This window comes from Ovis aries, chromosome 9, assembly GCF_016772045.2.
Source record: "Ovis aries strain OAR_USU_Benz2616 breed Rambouillet chromosome 9, ARS-UI_Ramb_v3.0, whole genome shotgun sequence".
NCBI classification, from domain to species: Eukaryota; Metazoa; Chordata; class Mammalia; order Artiodactyla; family Bovidae; genus Ovis; species Ovis aries.
The window spans coordinates 88,079,568-88,102,806 of record NC_056062.1 but is presented as its reverse complement, the minus strand read 5'-3'; positions in this window follow the sequence as shown (position 1 = coordinate 88,102,806).

The following is a 23,239-nucleotide window of genomic DNA, read 5'->3' as shown; positions in this document are numbered from 1 at the left end:
AGTGGCCACAGGACTGGAAAATGTCAGTTTTCATTCCAATTCCAAGGAAAGGAAATGCCAATGAATGCTCAAACTACCGCACAATTGCACTCATCTCACATGTTAGTAAAGTAATGCTCACAATTCTCCAAGCCAGGCTTCAGCAATACATGAACCATGAACTTCCAGATGTTCAAGCTGGTTTTAGAAAAGGCAGAGGAACCAGAGATCAAATTGCCAACATCCGATGAATCATTGAAAAGCAAGAGAGTTCCAGAAAAATATCTATTTCTGCTTTATTGACTATGCCAAAGCCTTTGACAATAAACTGTGGAAAATTCTGAAAGAGATGGGAATACTAGACCACCTGACCTGCCCCTTGAGAAACCTGTATGCAGGTCAGGAACAAACAGAACTGGACATGGAACAACAGACTGGTTTCAAATAGGAAAAGGAGTACATCAAGGCCGTATATTGTCACCCTGCTTATTTAACTTATATGCAGAGTACATAATGAAAAACGCTGGGCTGGAAGAAGCACAAGCTGGAATCAAGATTGCCAGGAGAAATATCAATAACCTCAGATATGCAGATGACACCACCCTTATGGCAGAAAGTGAAGAGGAACTAAAAAGCCTTTTGATGAAAGTGAAAGAGGAGAGTGAAAAAGTTGGGTTAAAGCTCAACATTCAGAAAATGAAGATCATGGCATCCGGTCCCATCACTTCATGGGAAATAGATGGGGAAAGAGTGTCAGACTTTATTTTTGGGGGCTGGAAAATCACTGCAGATGGTGATTGTAGCCATGAAATTAAAAGATGCTTACTCCTTGTAAGAAAAGTTATGACCAACCTAGACAGCATATTCAAAATCAGAGACATTACTTTGCCAACAAAGGTCCATCTAGTCAAGGCTATGGTTTTTCCTGTGGTCATGTACGGATGTGAGTGTTGAATTTGTGAAGAAAGCTGAGCACCGAAGAATTGATGCTTTTGAACTGTGGTGTTGGAGAAGACTATTGAGAGTCCCTTAGACTGTAAGGAGATCCAACCAGTCCATTCTGAAGGAGATAGGTCCTGGGTTTTCTTTGGAAGGAATGATGCTAAAGCTGAAACTCCAGTATTTTCACCACCTCATGGGAAGTGTTGACTCATTGGAAAAGACTGTGTTGCTGGGAGGGATCGGGGGCAGGAGGAGAGGGGGACGACAGAGGATGAGATGGCTGGATGGCATCACTGCCTCGATGGATATGAGTTTGGGTGAACTCCTGGAGTTGGTGATGGACAGGGAGGCCTGGCGTGCTGCAATTCATGGGGTCGCAAAAAGTTAGATACAACTGAGCGACTGAACTGAACTGAACTGAACTCTATCTATAGCTCTCTCATTGCAACTTCAAAAATATATTAAAGACCTACTCTGTGTCCATCAGAGTTCTATATTTTGCTGATAGAAAGGTTAAAATAAGGTCTTAGTTCATAAGTGACTTACATATATTAGGTTCCATGGATACTGATCAAGTAAACAAGTAAAATAATTCTCAAAATTGTAAGTCATATAAAGCAAAATTCTCAAGGCGGTCAGAGGAGAAACTTTTGAAGAACTTATATTAGGTTAAGATATGCCTAATCAGGAGTGAAAACCTGCATAAAGTTTTACAGGGAATAGTTACAGACAGAAAAATCACCCAGTGACAAAGCCTTAGCAAAGTAGATACCTGGGTTTGGCATGTGTGTGCACCAAGAAGAAAGCTTTTATGGCTGGAACTCAGAATATATTTATTAGAGAGAGAGAGGTAGGCTAGGACTAGACAGTAAAAATCTTAGGAGACATTGGAGTACAGCTTAGACTGTCTTTATTATCATCAATGTATGATATACAGTTAGGAGCAGGACAGTGCCAGAATCTGAATTGCAAGATAACTCTGGTTGCTACTGAAGCAATTTAGATGGGACATAATGTTAGAGTATAATGATAGCAGTAAAGATGGAAAAGGTCGAAGGCTAAGAAAAGGCAAATGTTATGGAATAATGGCAAGGTTTTGATTTAACTAATTGAGTATATCAAAATAAGATTTACTAAGGAAACTTTGGAAGAAGAATACAATTGGGGAAAATAAAGAATTTTACTTTTGCCATGTTATATTTCAAATTCCTATTAGACCTCCAAATTGAATTTTTAATTAAATCAATTAGATACATATCTCTGGAAGAAAATCTAAAATGGAGATACACATCTGAAAAAGTCAGAATTGGAGATGCATACATATGGAACTCACTAGTTGAAGGAGAAGAGCAAAAGCTTTGGTACCAATATCGAGGTCATGCTGACATTATTGCTTGAGCAGATGAGTAGAACCTTGTCAAAGGGAAAGGGGTTGCCCTTATGGTATGAGTTGTCTGATAACTAGCCTTGGGGTAATTAGGAAAATGAGTACTGGTTTTGAGTTTAACAGCCCTATAGGAGCCTGATACAGGAAGTGTTTGGGGTATGGGGTTTGGATTTATTGGTTCGTGAAAGGCACGTTCACAGAGGAATCATTTTTTATCTTTAGAAATTAATCAGCCCTGGAAGGGGCAAACTATTCTAGATGAGTAAGGCCTTAAGTTATCAAGGCATCAAATGATACAGAAAATGAAGAACATGGTTAATACATAAAGTGTCCTAAATATAAAAGAAAATAAGGAAAATGTGATATGAAAAAAAAAAATGAAATGGTAAGAAACAAGGAATTTTTAGTTATGTCAAAAATGACTGAGAATAGACAAAGTTGAGAAGAGGAAAGTTACCATTGACATTGTCAACACAGATCTTCCGATAACCACAAAAAGAACAATCTCAAAAGAGCTGTGAGATCGAAGCCTGTCAGAGTGAGTTGAGGACTCAATGGGGGCAGATGAAAATTTTGAGATAACTCTTGGTAAGAAGAGAACAAAGCAATGATACATAAAATCACTTAATTTTGTTTTACCACTCAGGTTTCAAATCTGCTTGGTGAATTCCATTAAAGAGGACCTTGATGTTGCCAAATGAATGCTGAATGCTGAACTTGGTCCCAACTCTTTTTGCTCTCTCAGTTCTCAGAATAGACAAAAGAGCCTTAAAGTTGAGGCTACATATTGGAGTTTTCCAGACAAAGGGGAAAGACCTAAAGATAATGGCATTTCGTTCTTTGACAGATGGCCTCCTGAGGTGATCTTACAGTGGAGCTGAGATTCACAATTGAAGCTACAATATCCAGAGCTTCCAAAACAGAACGTTCATGATTCTTTCTTTATACAATCATGTATGATATTTCAATGGAAATAAGAGTTTATGATATTCAAGATTCTAGATTTCAGATCTACTATTACCATCTCTGTGGGTACCTTGGGTAGTACATTTAATTTCCTTTATCTCTATAATGAATACTATTTACTTCCTACTGCATAGAGTAACTAATAAGCAAATAGGAAAGATATTCTTAGTAAGCATTATATCAATGCCTACAATTCATGTTATTGTTTTATGACTATGAAAAACAGTGAAAATGAAAGTCACCCAGTCGTGTCTGACTCTTTGTGACCCTATGGACTATACAGTCCATTAAATTCTCCAGGCCAGAATACTGGAATGGTAGCCTTTCCCTTATCTCCAGGGGATCTTCCCAACCCAGGGATCAAACCTAGGTCTCCCACATTGCAGGCGGCTTCTTTACCAGCTGAGCCACCAGGGAAGCCCAAGAACTGTGGACTGGATAGCCTATCTCTTCTCCAGCAGATCTTCCTGACCCAGGAATTTAACTGGGGTCTTCTGCATTGCAGGTGGATTTTTTTACCAACTGAGCTACTGGGGGAGGTGATAGCAAAAGACGAAGACAAAGAATGAATTTAGATAAATATGATGGCAAAACAAAAGGATAATGAATGAAGTTATATAAATGATAGTATTGAGTAAAACTGAAAATAAAATTGCTCTAATTTTCTAAAAGATAAGACTGAATAAAAACAAAAAAAAACATAGAAATATTGGAAGGTAAAGCTGAGAAAATATTAGAAAAAAAAAGTAGCAGAGAAACAGTGAGACAGTACAGGGGAAAAAATTAAAAGAATCAGAAAATCAGTTAAGTAGGTTCAATATAAATTTCTTCTTTGGCATCTTAAATAAAGAGGATGCTCAGGAAGGATACTTAAAAATCATGAAAGAAAGGAAATGATCAACAGAAACATACCAAGTGTTTTCCCAGATATGAGGGGTTTGAATTTCCGGAATAATAATAATAATAATAATAATAAACTGAGTTTTGGGCACAATAGATGAAAGAGATCCACACATTATTCTATTGTAACAGAATGCAATTTTCACACCCATGTGAAAAACTAAATTTTAATGTGTACATTTCAAAATTTGAGTTTCAAAAGTGAGAGAGGACTGTACCTTGAGTAAAATCAGTAGAAACTTCACGAGTAAGGCTATAGTGGGTATGAATAGAACATGAATAAGAAAGAAACAGAGGCAGATCTCAAAATTCTACAGTCAGTGCTCACTCCTGAAGGACAGTCCTCAGTAGCTCCTGCAAGTGAGATACTGATAACAGGAGATTGACATGTACAAGACGCAGGTGGGGATGGGTATGTGAAAGTGCCCTGCGTCACTGGCACTGATACAGGTTAGTCAAATGAAGTCTACAGATGGGCAAGCTTCTTAAAGTAAACATATAAACATTTCGTGTCTGTGTCAATCAGCACTTTCCAGGGAAACAGAACCAGTAGGAAGTATATTGATGTTTCTTTTTTACTGTGAAGCCTTATGAGCTCTAAGCAAGGATCTGTGCTTTGGCATTTACTAACTTCTAGAAATTGCTTTCATTGCTTGCCCCTCTGCACCTCCAAAGCCAGTTATGACCAGTGGAGTCAGGCTCACGTCGCATCACTGTGACACTGACTATCCTGCGTCCCTCTTCCGCACTAAAGGATGACCGGGTTACACTGGGCCTACTGTTCAGGACAGTTTTCTTATTTGAAAATAGGTTGATTACCAACCTATTTCCATCTGCTGTTTTAATCCCTTTTTGCCATGGAATGACACATACTCAGAGGCTCTGGGAATTGAGATACAGACATCTTTATTCCACCAATCACAGCCATGGTCTCCTACAAACAAGCAGCAGCTGCTTTTTAGACAGTTTGCATGTACCCTGCAACTCTCAACTAGTCCTTTCCCACTCATTTATAAGTTATTAAGAGTTGACTCATTGGAGAAGACCCTGATGCTGGGAAGGATTGGGTGCAGGAGGAGAAGGGGATGACAGAGGATGAGATGGCTGGATGGCATCACTGACTCAATGGACAGGAGTTTGGGTAAACTCCAGGAGTTGGTGATGGACAGGGAGGCCTGGTATGCTGCGATTCATGGGGTCGCAAAGAGACAAGACTGAGTGACTGAACTGAACTGCACTTGGTCTTTATGGGCATCTGAGGCTGAATTACTTGTTATAAACATGTATGTTTGTGAAAGGCATAAAGCTATTTTTTAGAAACTAGATGATTATTCAATTTTCATGAGCCCAGGAATTAAAAAAATCTGGAGTGACTCCTACATTTCATTTGAAGACTTGAGTTGCTTTTCTCTTTCTAGTTGACCACAGTCCAAAAATGTCATCACAGATAAGAAAACTAACATTTTAAAATAACTACTAGGAATGAACAACTCTGCTAAGTGCTTACATGTACAATCACAAAATTTTGGTTGACTTGAAATGGACTAAGATTACTTTGCCACAAAAGCTTGCAAAAGATTCAATTGAAAATTGAGTTGTATCTTAGTTCCAAAGCTGAGAAGACATTAATATCAAAGAATAGGAAATGTTTTCATATGTAATTTCATTCAACTACCAAACTGGGAATAGGCATGAACAAGTTCTTTGTGAGCAATGACCAGACGTCATCTTTTGTGGTAGAGATTGAAACAATATCTATTTTCATTTTTTTTTCACTTTGTTTTGTTGTGTGTATATATATGTTTTCCTAAATTATTTATTTGTGTTATAGAGACAAAAACATTCCAATATCTTTTTGTAGTCTGTTAAATCTGGGATTTTGGGAGGAGAAATGTATCTATATGCAGAGACACAGAGAGGAAAGAGAAGAATAAATACTAAGTTCTCAGGATCACCCCCTCCTAAGGGAAAGCTAAACTTCTAAAATTAACACTTATTTCACTGCAGAGCAAGAAGCTGTGTAATTCTGCTAATCTAGAAAATTTCTAAAGCAGTCAGGACAATGTACATGTTCTTTTCCAATGTCATTATGCACAGCAGGGACAGAGGAATGCACTGTGGAACCATTAAGCTTAAATTAAAATTACACCTTAGAGTGAAATTCTACACTAATGTACATTATGTTACTTGAGGGTGCCTTTGCTTCCTCCTCTCTTCGTTGAGTTAAACATCAACTTGGTTTCATTTAGAAATCTAAGGAAGAAAAAAAAAAAAAAACCTCATTACATTACCATTTGTATTCTGTTTTGTGCAGGGCAGCCTTGGGGGCCTAACATTTTGTGAGGATTCTCTTTGGGTCTTCTCCTGCCTTTGTTCCAACTGTGTAGGTTCTAGGAGATAAGGGAAGCAGTTGTAACCTGCTGTTCAGTACCTCCTTTAAAAGTCAAAACTGTAATGTAATATACTTGAAAAAGACTTTCTCACATGATGCTTAATTATAAAGGAAATTTTATGGAAATATGTGGATTATTTAAAGTTACTAAGCATATGGTCCAGATTTCCTTTCTGTATGATTCAATCTGGAAGCCTACATGAATGATTTCTTTTGAACCATATTTTACAATGAAATATAACATACAGTGTACACATGTTATATACCTCATAGTATATAGTAAGCAGCATGACATAGTAAGCAACATGGATAAATATTCCATGTATTTGGGAGAGTTCAGCCCTTAGCTATAGTTACCTAGCATTGCTTCCTCATACGTCATATCTGCATGTAAATATATATATACACACGCACACACGCACACACACACATATACACACATATATAATATACACAAATGAATAATTTTATATATGTATATACACATATATACATACATGATATACACATGTTAATAATTTTACCAGCATGTGTCTGTCATTCAATCACATTTATTTCATAGGGAATAGCCTACTCATTTGCAGGTAGCTTCTCTGATTTGCAAGTGTTTTATTCAAAAATGGTCCAGACTAAACTTATCTTAAAAAGGAATTTTACTATTGAACTAATTACATTTTTTTTCTTTAATAGCCAAGATCTGATTTAACCTGTTCCTCAACTTGTGAAACTATTGTTCAAAATTTTACTTTTACTAATAGAATGAAATTATGGCTACTTTTTTGTGAAAGTTTTTAAATATGTCTTTATTATCTCTCCTCATTTAACTTATAAAGCTAGTTCTATGTGATGAACTGAATGAGAGAAGTAATTAGAATCATTGTTTCTGTATATGATAAAGTTTTTAAAAAAATCATAATATATATGCTAAAAAGTATTCACTATATATAAAACTTTAAAAAAATACTTTTTAAAAGCAAGCTTTGCCATACATTGACATGAATCCACCACAGGTGTACATGCGTTCCCAAACATGAACCCCCCTGCTACCTCCCTCCCCATAACATCTCTCTGGGTCATCCCCGTGTACCAGCCCCAAGCATGCTGTATCCTGCATCGGACATAGACTGGCAATTCGTTTCTTACATGATAATATACATATTTCAATGAACGCATGTATACCCATGGTGGATTCATGTCAATGTATGGCAAAACCAATACAGTATTGTAAAGTAAAATAAAGTAAAAATAAAAATTTTTTTTAAAAAGCAAGCTTTTAAAAATATCTACTGTTAACTATCATCAGCAAGGAACCAGAAAGCTTAGTTAGGACCTATTTGGCTTTTTGTGAAAATCTACAAAACGTAGGGCAAAAAGTATCCTTTTTAAACTTGGTCCCTTCTTTGAAACCCAAGTCCCTTCTTTGAAACCCAAGTCCCTGAAAAGAACTATTTAGGTAACTGGGTTTTCCTCCCAACTAGAATCCCTATTCTTTCCCCTCACTACACTTCATCTTCCATCCTGGCTCCAGAAAATTCATTTCCTAAAAACAGATATAGTATATCAGCTCTTGTTTTATAACATTGGTTTACCCTCAGGCTTTTCACTGAGATAAGGCAGAACTGTATGAATATGTCAGTGTTAACAAAAAAGCCTTTTGTACCTCACTTCCTATCATCAGATAAGCTTGAGGTCATTACCACCCAAATGGGACACATGTGAAGAAAAAATTAATAATTACCCTGGGACAGCAGGCAAAAGCTATGGTTTTTCTGGTAATCATGTACAGGTGTGAGAGCTGGACAATAAAAAAGGCTGAGCACCAAAGAACTGATGACTTCATACTGTGGTGCTGGACAAGATACTTGAGAGTCCCTTGGACTGCAAGGAGATCAAACTAGTCAATCCTAAAGGAAACCAACCCTGTAACATTTATTGGAAGGACTGATGCTGAAGCTGAAGCTCTGATATTCTGGCCATCTGATGCAGAGAGCTGACTCATTGGAAAAGACACTGTGCTGGGAAAGACTGAGGGCAAGAGGAGACGGGGAGGACAGAGGATGAGATGGCTGGATAGCCATCACTGACCTGATGGACATGAGTTTGAGCAAACTCTGGGAAATAGTAAAGGACAGGGATGCCCAGCGTGCTACAGGTCTTGGGGTTGCAAAGAGTCAGACAGGACTGAGTAAAACTGAACAACAACAGGCAAATTGGAAATATTTGCTGAGAGTTTGCAGTCTGTTGCATCCAAAACTTAAGGTTAAAAAAAGAGGAAAGTCCCTTTATGATTTATTTAGTTTTCAGCTAACTGTATATACATTTACTCAACAAACATTTGTGAATGCTTACTTTATGCCAATCATTCTGCCAGGAGCTGTGACTACAAAGATGAGAAATTTTCAATGCCTGTCCTTCAAGTTAAGGACAAGCACTTGAAAAATTGCTGCATTGATGGCAAAGTCCCAATCACTTTCTTGACACAGGTCTCTCAGAAAGTACCTTACACTCTGTGGAATTGCCTTACTCCTGCTGGCTTTATTAGATTTTTGGGCAACAACCTCAAATTTCCTTTGTGAACACATTTACATAAGGAGTATTAACCCTCAATATTTCATTTTAGCCACTGATAAAGTCAAGAAAACACACCTGATTATATTTTTGAAGCTATAAGCAAAATGCAATGACAATTGAATGACTATTTTTGAGGGACGGGAAATTCAGTTCAGTTCAGTTCAGTCGCTCAGTCGTGTGCCACTTATGCAACCCCATGAACTGCAGCACACCAGGCCTCCTTGTCCATCACCAAGTCCCGGAGTTCACTCAAACTCATGTCCATTGAGTCAGTGATGCCATCCAGCCGTCTCATCTCTGTCGTCCCCTTCTCCTCCTGCCTTTAATCTTTTCCAGCATCAGGGTCTTTTCCAATGAGTCAGCTCTTCGCATAAGTTGGCCAAAGGATTGGAGTTTCAGCTTCAACATCACTCCTTCCAATGAACACCCAGGACTAATTTCTTTTAAGATGGACTGGTTTGATCTCTTTTCAGTCCAAGTGACTCTCAAGAGTCTTCTCCAACTCCACAGTTCAAAAGCATCAATTCTTCGGCACTCACAGTTCATCTTTCACATCCATACATGACCACTGGAAAAACCATAGCCTTGACTAGATGGACCTTTGTTAACAAAGTAATGTCTCTACTTTTGAATATGCTGTCTAGGTTGGTCATAACTTTCCTTCCAAGGAGTAAGCGTCTTTTATTCTCATGGCTGCAATAACCATCTTCAGTGATTTTGGAGCCCCCCAAAATAAAGTCTGACACTGTTTCCATTGTTTCCCCATCTGTTTACCATGAAGTGATGGGACCAGATGCCATGATCTTTGTTTTCTGAATGTTGAGCTTTAAGTCAACTTTTTCACTCTCCTCTTTCACTTTCATCAAGAGACTTTTTAGTTCCTCTTCACTTTCTGCCACAAGGGTGGTGTCATCTGAATATTTGAGGTTATTGATATTTCTCCCGGCAATCTTGATTCCAGCTTGTGCTTCTTCCAGCCCAGCGTTTCTCATGATGTACTCTGCATATAAGTTAAATAAGCAGGGTGACAACATACAGCCTTGACATACTCCTTTTCCTATTTGGAACCAGTCTGTTACTCCATGTCCAGTTCTAACTGTTGCTTCTTGACCTGCCTAGAGGTTTCTCAAGAGGCCAGTCAGGTGGTTCTGGTATTACTTTGCCATAAAATGTCCATCTAGTCAAAGCTATGGTTTTTCCAATAGTCATGTATGGATGTGAGAGATGGGCCATAAAGAATTGATGCACCAAAGAACTGATGTATTTGAACTGCAGTATTGGAGAAGGCTCTTGAGAGTCCATTGGACTGCAAGGAGATCCCACCAGTCGATCCTAAAGGAAATTGGTCCTGAATATTCATTGGAAGGACTGATGTTGAATTTGAAATGCCAATACTTTGGCCACCTGATGTGAAGAACTGACTCATTTGAAAAGACCCTGATACTGGGAAAGATTGAAGGTGGGAGGAGAAGGGGATGACAGAGGATGAGATGATTGGGTGACATCATTGACTCAATGGACATGAGTTTGAGCAAAATCCAGGAGTTCACAATAGACAGGGGAACTTCACATGCTGCAGTCCATGGGGTTGCAAAGAGTCGGACATGACTAAACTACTGAAATGATGATGAGCTCATGATGGCACAGCATTGGTGGCCTTGTGAAAGTAAGCATGACCATTTACGGCTATAGTTAGGTAATATTTTGTGTGACATCAGGAAAAATGATAGCATGAGTGAACTTTTGGGAAGTACCTTTGCACTCTAGACAAAAATTGATTGTGGCATGATACTATAACTTTAAAAAATATCAGTCATGTTTCTTGAGACAGGCTTGTATTTCTGTAAATTTCCCTTTTGGCCCTGCTTTTACTCCATCCCATAGGTTTTGAATTGTGTTTTCATTGTCATATGTTTTCTAGGTTAATTTTGATTTCCTTTGTGATTTCTTTAGTGATCTATCAATTATTCAGAAGCGTATTGCTTAGAGTTCATGTTTTTGTGTTATTTATGGAATCTAGAAAGATGGTACAGACAAACCTATTTGCAGGGTGGAATCGAGATGCAGACACAGAGCACAGACTTGTGGATACAGTGAGGGAGGAGACAAATTGAGAGAGTAGTGTTGAAGCATATATGTTACCATATGTAGAATTAGATAGCCAGTGGAAATTTTCTGTGGTCTCCCGCATTCCAGGCAGACGCTTTAACCTCTGAGCCGCCGGGGAAGCGGCTGTATGATGCAGGGAGCTCAGATCAGGTGCTCTGTGACAGCCTAGAGGGGAGAGATGGGATTGGAGGTGGGGAGGAGGTTTGAGAGGGAGGAGACATCTGTACACCCAGGGGTGATTCATGCTGACGTATGGCAGGAACAAGCTGTTGTTGCTGTTCAGTCACTCAGTCACGTCCAACTCTTTGTGACCCCGTGGGCTGCAGCATCCCAGGTTTCCGTGTCCTTAACTCTCTCCCAGAGTTTACTTGAGCTCTTGCCCATTTTGTCGATGATGCCACCTAACCATCTCATCCTCTGTTGTCTGCTTCTCCTGCCTTCCATCTTTCCCAGCGTCTGGGTCTTTTCCAATGAGTAGGTTCTTTTTGTCAGGTGAATAAAGTATTGGAAATTCAGTTTAAGCATCAGTCCTCCCAATCAATAAATATTCAGGATTAATTTCCTTTAGGATTGACTTGTTTGATCTCCTTGCTGTCCAAGGGACTCTCAAGAGTCTTCTTCAGCACCATAGTTCAAAAGCAACAGTTCTTTGGCACTCAACCTTCTTTAAGGTCTAACTCTCACATCCATACATGACTACTGGAAAAACCGCAGCTCTGACTATACAGACTTTTACTGGCAAAGTAAGGTCTCTGCTTTTTAATACTGTCGAGATTTGTCATAGTTTTTCTCCCAAGGAGCAAGAGTCTTTCAATTTCATGGCTGCAGTCACCATCTGCAGTGATTTTGGAGCCCAAGAAAATAAAATCTGTCACTGTTTCCACTGTTTCCCCATCTGTGTGCCATGAAGTGATGGGACTGGATGCCATGATATTAGTTTTGTGAATGTTGAGCTTTAAGCCAGCTTTTTTACTCTCCTCTTTCACCTTCCTCAAGAGCCTCTTTAGCTCCTCTTCACTTTCTACAATTAGGGTGGTGTCAACTGCGTATCTGAGATTCTTGATACTTCTCCCTGCAATCTTGATTCCAGCTTGTGCTTCGTCCAGACCAGCATTTTGCACGATGTACTCTGCATATAATGAATAAACAGGGTGACAATTTACAGCTTTGATGTGCTCCTTGCCCAATTTGGAAGCAGTCCATTTTTCCATGTCTAATTCTAACTGTTGCTTCTTGACCTGCACACAGGTTTCTCAGGCAGCAGGTAGGGAGGAAGAAACCAAAACAAAATTGTAAAACAATCACCATCAAATTAAATATAAATATATTTTAAAAATAACAGTCAAATACATGCAATTTTGATAGGTTAAAGAAGACTCTGCTACTGCTGCTGCTAAGTCTCTGCAGTTGTGTCCGATTCTGTGTGACCCCATAGACGGCAGACCACCAGGCTCCCCCGTCCCTGGGATTCTCCAGGCAAGAGTACTAGAGTGGGTTGCCTTTGCCTTCTCCCAAAGAAGACTCTATAAATTAACAAATAGTTGTTCCACATCCACTGGCAAAATATACTCTTCAGAGTTGTAGACATACAATGTTTTGATTTAGTTGACATCTCCTTGCTTAGTGGGTGAGGCCTGGAAAGACAAAACAGACTCGAAGGCAGGATTCAAATTCTCAGCGAGCTTATATTCTTAAAGCAAAAACAATACTACCAATAAAGCAACACTCAAAAGCAAAACTTACAAGCAATACTTGTAAGGTGACTAAACAAAAAATGAGAGCGATATTACAAAACTTGAAGGGGGATACCCCCAAAATAGCATAATGGATGGTTAAATTCCCATATATATAATTTTTATTATTATGGATATGACTTTCGAATTTCCCATTGTAACCATTATGCAAATAATGACTATAATATTTGACCTCAGACATATTTCTCTTTTACTGTAAAAACTTGCACTCAAAAGCAGTGAAAAAGGTACTTTCTTACTTAATATCTAGTGCAGCGAAAAATAACATAAAATGGGGACACAGAGAAGTCTTCCTTCTTTCTTTGCAGCTTTGTGATTATTTTTAAAATTACACCATAGCTTTTACCCTTATTTTAAATTCTTGTTGATTTAAAAAAATACAATAGTTTTAAATGAACTGATTAGAACAAAGACCTAACTATATATATCAAAATAAAAATGGATAGTTTTTATAACTCTTGAGTTTGATGGCTCCCTGAAGACACCTTAGAGAAGAAATCCAACAAAATACCAATACTGATGCTCTTTGTTTTAATAGTTGCAAACTCCACAGCTTCTACTGATATTTTGCAGCATTTCCAAAATGTTTTCATAAGATGAATAGCTCCTTTGGATATTAATAAATACTTGTTTGCTATTATTGTTCTTGTTTTTATCCCTATGAGTAACAAGTTTGGCAAACATTGGGATTAACATAGTTCAAAATACTTCTTTACTACAAGACTTTTTTAAAGTTTTTAAATATTTTTTCAACCCTTCTAAAAGGTGATAGGATGCATTATTCCTCAAAATTAGATAACCAAGGAATCCATTCTTACTGTGATTGGGGAGCTGGTGTCAAGTGGGGAAATTTTTTCAGGGGGCAACACTGTCAGGGAATTTTACTTTGAAATACACTTATCTGAGTATCAAAGAACATGCTGAGCATACTTAGTTATTATTGACTTGGATACAGCCAAAATCTACTATAGCGTCTCAGTCAGAATGATGAGCATGATTAATGGATGATCCTCTCGATTATTTTATGATAATTTGGAAACTTCTTAAAATTGAAGAATAGTTTGTTTACAATGTTGTGTTAGCTTCAGATGTACAGTGAGGTGATATATTTATTCTTATTCAGATTGTTTCTATTATAGGTTATTACAAGATAATAAGTATAGTTTTCTGTGGTATACAGTAGGTCCTTATTGTTTTCTATTTCATATGCATTAGTGTGTACTGTCAATCCCAAACTCCTAACGTACCCCTCCCCGACATTTACCCCTTGGCAACCATAAATTTGTTTCCTATGTCTGTGAGTCTGTTCCTGTTCTGTAAATAATTTCATCATCTTTTAGATTCCATAAATAAGTGGAATATAAGTGGATATAAATAAATGGATAAGTGGATATAAAAGTATCATGTGATCTTTTTTCTTTCTCTGACTTCACTTAGTATTTCAGTTAGTATGGCAATCTCTAGGTCCATCCTTGTTGCTGCAATGTCGTTATTTCATTCTTGTTTTATATATACCCCATATATACGTTTGTATCACATATTCTTTATCCATTCCTCTGTAGATGGACACTTAGGTTGCTTCCATATCTTGGCTACTGTAAATAGTGCTGCTATGAACAATGAAGTACATGCATGTTTTCAGATTAGAGTTTCCTTTGAATATATGCCTGGGAGTAAGACAACTGGATCATATGGTAACTCTATTTCTAGCTTTCTAAGGAACCTCTATACTGTTCTCCATAGTGACTGCACCAATTTATATTCTTGATTTCCTTTTCTGATTTGTATTTCCTTTTGCTGTTCTGATTGGATGATTTCAATTATCTAACTTCCAGGTTGCTATGCATTCTTCTGTATAACCTGGTCTGCTGTTAATTACTTCTGGTGTTTTGGTTTTTTTTTTAGTTACTATATCTTCAACTCTGATTGGTTCTTTTTTATATTGTCTATTTTTCTTGCTAAACTTCTCATTGTGTTCATCTATTGTTTCCCCTAATTCGGTTAATCTTCTTATTACTAATGCTTTGAATTCTTATTTGGTAAGGAGTTTTTCTGACAGTCTTGTAGGTTTTAATGATGATTGTTCCACTAGATATATTTTTGATACGTTGAGTGGGGAAAAATGAGTTCTACATCCTCCTATTCCTCCGTGATCTCTTCCCCAATAATTTGGAAACTTTTACACAGTTATCTTATTTCTTCATGTTATAAATGGCTTACATTATTTCTAATTTCAGCGGGTCATGTGGCCTTTTAAAATTTTCATTTGAAATTATGAAAATATTCATCTGAAAGAAAATTCAGTAAAGTGTATAAAATCATTTTTGATGCTTATCAGTTCCATCTAAATGTTATACTTTAATTTCTTCATAGGATAAGAACACACACCCATGCATTGCTGAAATATTTACTTAATTTAGAGTTACTACTAAACAGAAATTTGTGATTGAAATGATAACTATACATCTGTAAGGCAATCATTCTATACGACAGAAGAAGATATTCAATCAAAGTAAGTATACCAGAATTGCATCAGCTATAACAATTTCCAAGAATAGGAATAGTTATATTTAATAATAATACTAATTTTACATAAATAATTTACCTTTCCACCTAGTCAAGCCTGTATATTTGCAAATGTTCCTGAGTAGGCTATTTATTATATTTGCCTTTTTATTTTATTTTGGTGGCATAAAGTAGTGCTGTAAATCAATTTAAGAACATAAACAAGAAGAAAATATATAAACAGCTAAGTTTGATAAAATAATAAATACAATATGACTATTATAAAGAGTCACTCTTCTGCATATTCAAAACATATAACTATGTGATTTCTAAAAAAATTACAATGACACTTTATCTCCTTTCTGCTATATCTAATTTATGTTTCTATGCAGAGCCATGATACTATGAAAGATCAGTGTTCTTGTTTGGATTGGTCTAAAGATAATGACAATTTTACTACCCACATCTCAAAACTACAATTTCCAGACTATCATTTCCTCACAAAAAATTCCTTTTTGGAAATGGTTTCTTTTAATTTCTTTTTTAAAATCATCCATATACCATATTTATTTTGAGCACATGTTTCTTCTTTTTCATATGTTTATAAGCAATTGAGAATTCTAATTCTGTACTCAGGACAGATAGTAAAGCTTTGTAGAAAATAATAATAATTAAAAACATAAGGCATAGAGAAATTTCTCTATCACTTAAAAGGGAGAGAGCAGAAAATGTAGTGTTGAATCCAGTTTGAAAATCTTTCTGACAAAATGACCTTTAAATCAACTACTACTGTATAATTGATCTTTCCTATTGACCAGACCCCAAGGTCTTTCCTTGATAAGATTCCACTTCAAAGCATGAAGCCTAAATTTTCTTTTAAATGGAATTTATACTTTATTTTACTGTGCAAGTTGTTTTTAAATTGTCCTGATCTGTATTGTGCTTTATTACGTTTCTGCTCTAGCTGCATTCAGCAACAGAGTTAACAGGTCCAGATTCATAAAAGTAAATAACTCCTAAGAGCATAATATTAAAATATTTCAGGTTGTAAAATAATTAAAACACTTTGCCCACTAAATGGGTATAAATAATGCATCAAATTTGAATATATCTGAAATGGGTTGCATTGGGAAATAACCTAGGTGTCTGTTTATTAACTCTTTTCCACATGTTCATTGGTTTTCTAGTTATTAATTTTTTAGCAAACAAGATATTATTAGGAAGAGAGCATAAAGTCAAAAGTTTGGTAAACTTATACATAGGACCACTTAAGAGTCACCAAAAATCCTTACCCACTCAAATCTTGAATGAGGGTGCTTACTGTTTCTTAACTCTTGATTTTTGCTGAATGTCATGAATTGCTCTCCAAAATGCACCTATAATTCCTTGGAGTAAGGAATTATATCCCTCAATTCAGAAGAGAAACATATCTTCTTCATTTATCCTCAGAAACAATGGCATTCTGATTTTAGCAAGATTTCCTGACTTCAGCTGTACTTGCCAACAATAAAGTCAGTTAAGCTATATTGTAAAGTAAAATAAAGTAAAAATAAAAATTTAAAAAAAATTTAAAAAAAGTAATCAGAAGCAAGAGCACAGAATAGATTTATCTCAGAGAAAGTTTAAGAATATACAGCAATTTCTTTTAACTAAGCAAATTGAATTAACTAGCAGTTATTCTGAGAATAACGTGAAATGTTTACATACCTAACCAAAGCAAATAGAGTATATATCCTTTAAAGTGTTTTTGTACATTTGTAAGATTTATAGTTCATCTTAGTAAGTTACTAAATTGATATGACTATCAGTAAAAATATTATTTTTCTTGTCAAGGTGTTAGTCACATTACTAACTACCAGATTTCTGAAAATAACTAAAAGCTATCATATGAACACATCTTAACATGTGTTCATTTAATTTAGTCATAGATCAAATTATTTCGGATCAACATGTATTGATCATCGTTTTATCAATAAAGTAAGTGTGAAAACACCAGCTGGTACTGCATTCAGTGTCATTTCAATATAGTACTTTACTCTTAGCTTGATAGTTAACAATGAAGTTATACTTTTTACCACCAAAGAGATCATTATTGCTATTAGACTAAATTTAGAATCCAAAATTTCTGAAATAAAATATAATACTCAAGCTATTGCTACTTTTCAATATAATTTCCTGAAAAAATGTCATACGAAATAAACATCAAGGTATTGCTGCTTTTAATAGAGTCATACATTTTCACCAAAACTTTTAAAACTTGTGAAGATATTATTCTTTAGATATATTTTTCAGTCACTTAAAAAAAATCTAAAATTTCTGGAGTTGTTTTGATTTGGGGATACTGACAGTATATAACTGCAAATACTGTTAGATTTAGTGACCGGCAATTATAGAACTACATACTATGCACATCGCCCTCTGGTACCTGGATTTTCTCTTGGGGTTAGATGTGCAACCCTAGTCTGGCAATCAACTTTAACCAGGAACTTATTTATAAAGGTGTCATCTTTTCAATTTTTTTTCCCCCTAAGACTATTTGGAAAGATAATTTCTATTTTGGGATTATGAGAGAGTCTAGTTAGTATAATAGCAGCCTTTATAAAATAATACATGGTAATCTTAATACAGAGTAACAGGTGCTGGAATTGGATCTACTTTTTAGACTGAGTTTTCAGCACTGTCTTCTCTGAGTAGATGATATTATAGAAAAGCTTTGGAAACAAAAACTAGAGAAGGAATCTCCTAAGAAAAAAAACAAATAAAAATGACAACAAAATAAGTGGCATATTTAAAAATAAATTACAATGAGAAAACTTACTATTTTGCATGAGTTCAGTTCAGTCGATCAGTCATGTCCACTTCTTTGTGACCCCATGAACTGCAGTATGTCAGGACTCCCTGTCCATCACCAACTCTCAGAGTCCACCAAAACCCATGTCCATTGAGTCAGTGATGCCATCCAACCATCCCATCCTCTGTTGTCCCCTTCTCCTCCTGCCTTCAATCTTTCCCAGCATCAGGGTCTTTTCCAATGAGTCAACTATTCACATGAGGTGGCCAAAGTATTGGAGTTTCAGCTTCAGCATCAGTCTTTCCAATGAACACCCAGGACTGACCTCCTTTAGAATGGACTGGTTGGATCTCCTTGCAGCCCAAGGGACTCTCAAGAGTCTTCTCCAACACCACAGTTCAAAAGCAACAATTCTTTGGTGTTCATCTTTCTTTGTAGTCCAACTCTCACATCCATACATGCCCACTGGGAAAACAATAGACTTGACGAGAAGGACCTTTTGTGGCAAAGTAATGTCTCTGCTTTTCAATACACTGTCTAGGTTGGTCATAAATTTCCTTCCAAGAAGCAAGCGTCTTTTAATTTCATGGCTGCAATCACCATCTGGAGTGATTTTGGAGCCCAGAAAAACAAAGTCAGCCACTGTTTCCACTGTTTTCCCATCTATTTGCCATGAAGTGATGGGACTGGATGCCATGATCTTAGATTTCTGAATGTTGAGCTTTAAGCCAACTTTTTCACTCTCCTTTCTCACTTTCTTCAAGAGGCTCTTTCGTTCCTCTTCACTGTCTGCCATGAGTGGTGTCATCTGCATATCTGAAGTTATTGGTATTTCTCCCAGCTATCTTGATTCCAGCTTGTGCTTTTCCAGCCCAGTGTTTCTCATGATGTACTATGCATATAAGTTAAATAAGCAGGATGACAATATACAACATTGACATATTCCTTTTCCTATTTGGAACCAGTCTGTTGTTTCATGTCCAGTTCTAACTGTTGCTTCCTGACCTGCATACAGGTTTCTTAAGAGGCAGGTCAGGTGGTCTGGTATTCCCATCTCTTCCAGAATTTTCCACAGTTCATTGTGATCCACACAGTCAAAGGCTTTGGCATACTTAATAAAGCAGAATAGATGTTTTTCTGGAACTCTCTTGCTTTTTTGATGATCTAGCAGATATTGGCAATCTGATCTCTGGTTCCACTTGATGAGGAAGAAAGATAATCCATTGAGAAATGATCTCCTATGGGTCAAATAGCAAATTATCTCTGAATTTCAATCAACTTTAAATTCTGTTTTTGTTGCTAATGAGTGCAAAACAAATTGAGGATCCCATGGATTGCTTTGCCTATTCATTTTTGGAATGTTAAGATACTTCGAGATTATGGTAAATTGAGAAGTTTCATTACTATTGTCCTCAAACTGATAACGTACAAACTTTGATAAGTTGCATGCCACTGATGCAGTAAGAATACAATTAATTTTAAAACTTCCTGGCTGATCACAAAAGAATTCTAAGGTGATCTATCAGTGTTCTGTCTGTAGGAAAATTCACTGCCTTCATGAAAGAGTATCTTCAGTCATGAAAAATCCTGTGTCTTACCTTTATTCTTTAAGATTGCACCATGACCGACCAGAATTGCAAGTCACAGATTTATAGTTTATCCATATGGGCAGTGTGTATTTTTGCATGTAAATATACTTCATTATTTTACCTAAAAATAGTACAGTAAAGCAAACCATGAGAAACAATCTCCTTTCTACCATTTTTCTCTTAATTAATGCAACAACAAAAAGCAAGATAATGTTGGTAATTATACCATTAGAGGGGTGGTAGTTTTTTCTAGCAATTAAAAATACTTCAAGAATTTCTGTATGAGGACTTCTCATGAACACTGATAATGATCTTTTATTTAGAGATCATCTTTCATTACACTGAAAATGAATATATTTCCAGCAGTGCAGAGAAGAAAACTCAGACTTGACATTTATAATTCTTGTCTGTATTACTATTTGTGGAGGGGTAAAAAGAGCAGCTGTATTGCACTGGGGAGAGAATTATCATATTTTGTTCTATATTCAAATAGACTTGCTATATTTGATACAAAGGCTCAAATTTACCCTGAAATGAAATTTAGGGTCCCTGCTAATTTTTCACGATGTGTTTTTCAATAATCCACTTTATAATATGCAAACATTAAGTATCATTTTCAAATAGAGCTTTCTCTAGGGGAGAGCTGAAACTATGACCCCTGAAGAATAAATCCCCTCCACTCAATGGTCATTAGATGTCACTTCTCTCCCAAATGTTGCAGCTGTAAAAAGGTTTCTGTTTTCCTTGGCAACAAACTCAAATTGTATCCAACAAGGAATTAAAAAGCATTTAAATGGGAACTACAGATGTGTGAGCCATTTGGAAAAATAACTTACACTGACTTAAGTGAAACTTATGGAAATTTTTTGAACTAACTTGGAACCATTTTAAAAGTTTAGATCATAGTTGAAATATCTTACCACACCATTTTATATCACCCTCATTGGCTGCCTTTTGATTTCCATAAGTACATTTAGTCTCTGTGAATGTACCAGAAACTCATTCCTAGGGATGAAAGACTACTTAAAGTGCAAACAATAATGTAAAGAAAAGAAACATTTTATTCTGTTCAGGTTTTAGTTATGCATATAATTTGTATCTATCTATAAATATATACAGACATATTTAAGTATATATATTCTTTGGTGAAGAATTGGTGCTTTTGAACTGTGGTGTTGAAGACTCTTGCAAGTCCCTTGGACTGCAAGAAGATCAAACCAGTCCATACTAAAGGAGATCAATCCTGGGTGTTCATTGGAAGGACTGATGCTGAAGCTGAAACTCCAATACTTTGGCCACCTGATGCAAAGAGCTGACTCATTGGAAAAGGCCCTGATGCTGGGAAAGATTGAGAGCAGGAGGAGAAGGGGATGACAGAGGATGACATGGTTGGATGGCATCATCGACTTGATGGACATGAGTTTGAGTAAGCTCTGAGTGTTGGTGATGGACAGGGAAGCATGGTGTACTGCAGCCCATGGGGTCACAAAGAGTTGCATGTGACTGAATGACTGAACTGAACTGAACTGAAGCAAGATATGGCAAGTTTGAACATTGACATCTAAGGAATCAGTGAACTAAAATAAATAGGAATGGTGAATTTAATTCAGATGACCATTATATCTACTACTGTGGCAAGAATCCCATAGAAGAAATGGAGTACCCCTCGTAGTCAACTAAAGAATCCAAAACGTGGTACTTGGGTACAACCTGAAAAGTGACAGAATGATCTCGGTTCATTTCCAAGGCAAACCATTTAACATTATAGCAATCCAAGTCTATGCCCCAAGGACTGATGCCAAAAAAACTAAAGTTGATCGGTTCTATGAAGGACTACAATACATTCTAGAGCTAACAATAACAACAACAATTAAAAAAAAAAAAAAAGCTATCCTTGTCATCATAAGGGATTGGAATGCAAAAGTAGGAAGTGAGGTGATACCCAGAATAACAGCCAAATTTGGCCTTGAAGTATAAAATGAAGTAAGGCAAAGGCTAGAAGAGTTTTGTCAAGAGAACTGCTTGTCATAGCAAACAACCTTTTCCAGCAACCCAAAAGATGACTCTACACATGGACATCACCATATGGCCAATATAGAAATCAGATTGATTACATTCTTTGCAGTCAAAAATGGAGAAATCCTATAAACACAACGAAAACAAGACCTGGTGTTGACTGTGGCTCAAATCGTGAGCTTCTTATTGTGAAATTCAGGATTAAATTTGACAAAGTAGGGAAAACCACTAGGACATACAAGTATGACTTAAATCAAATCCCTTATGATTATACAGTGGAGATGATAAATAGATTCAAGAGAGTAGATCTGGTAGACTGCCTGAAAGACTATAGACAGAAATTCATAACATTCTACAGGAGAAAGGGACCAAAACCATCTCAAAGAAAAAGAAATGCAAGAAGGCAAAATGGTTGTCTGAGGAATCTTTACAAATAACTGAGGAAAGAAGAGAAGCCAAAAGTGAGGGAGAAAGGGAAAGATACCCAAGTGAATGTAGAATATCTGAGAATAGCAAGGAGAGATAAGAAGGCCTTCTTAAATGAACAATGCAAAGAAATAGCAGGAAACAATAAAATAGGAAAGACTAGAGGTCTCTTTAAGAAAATTGGAACTATCAAGGGAACATTTCATGCAAGTATGGGCAAAATAAAGGACAGAACCTGTAAGGACTTCACAGAAGCAGAAGAAATTAAGAGATGGCAAGAACACACTGAAGAACTATACAAAAAAGGTGACCCACATAACATGATGGTATGGTAACTTACCTAGGGCCAGACATCCTGGAATGTGAAGTCAAGTGGGCCTTAGGAAGATTTGTGAAAAGTGAAATTGTTAGTCACTCAGTTGTGTCTCCCTCTTTGCAAACCCATGAACTGTAACCCATCAGCCTCCTCTGGCTATGGAATTCTCCAGCCATGAATACTGGAGTGTGTAGCCATTCCCTTCTACAAAGGATCTTCCCAACCAAGGGATCAAACCTGGATCTCCTGCATTGCAGTCTGATTCTGTACCATCTGAGACACTGGGGAAGACCTTAGGAAGAAATACTAGGAACAAAGCTAGTTTAGGTTGCAGAATTTCAGCTGAGCTATTTAAAATCCTAAATTATGATGCTGAGGAAGTGCTGCCCTCAATATGACAGAAAATTGGAAAAACTCAGTAGCGGACACAGGGCTGGAAAAGATCAGTGTTCATTTCCATCCCAAGGAAGGGGAATGCCAATGAATTTTCCAACTACCATACAACTGCACTTATTTCACAGGCTAGCAAGTTTATGCTGAAAATTCTTCAAGTTAGGCTTTAGCAGTATGTTAACCAAGAACTTCAAGATGTACAT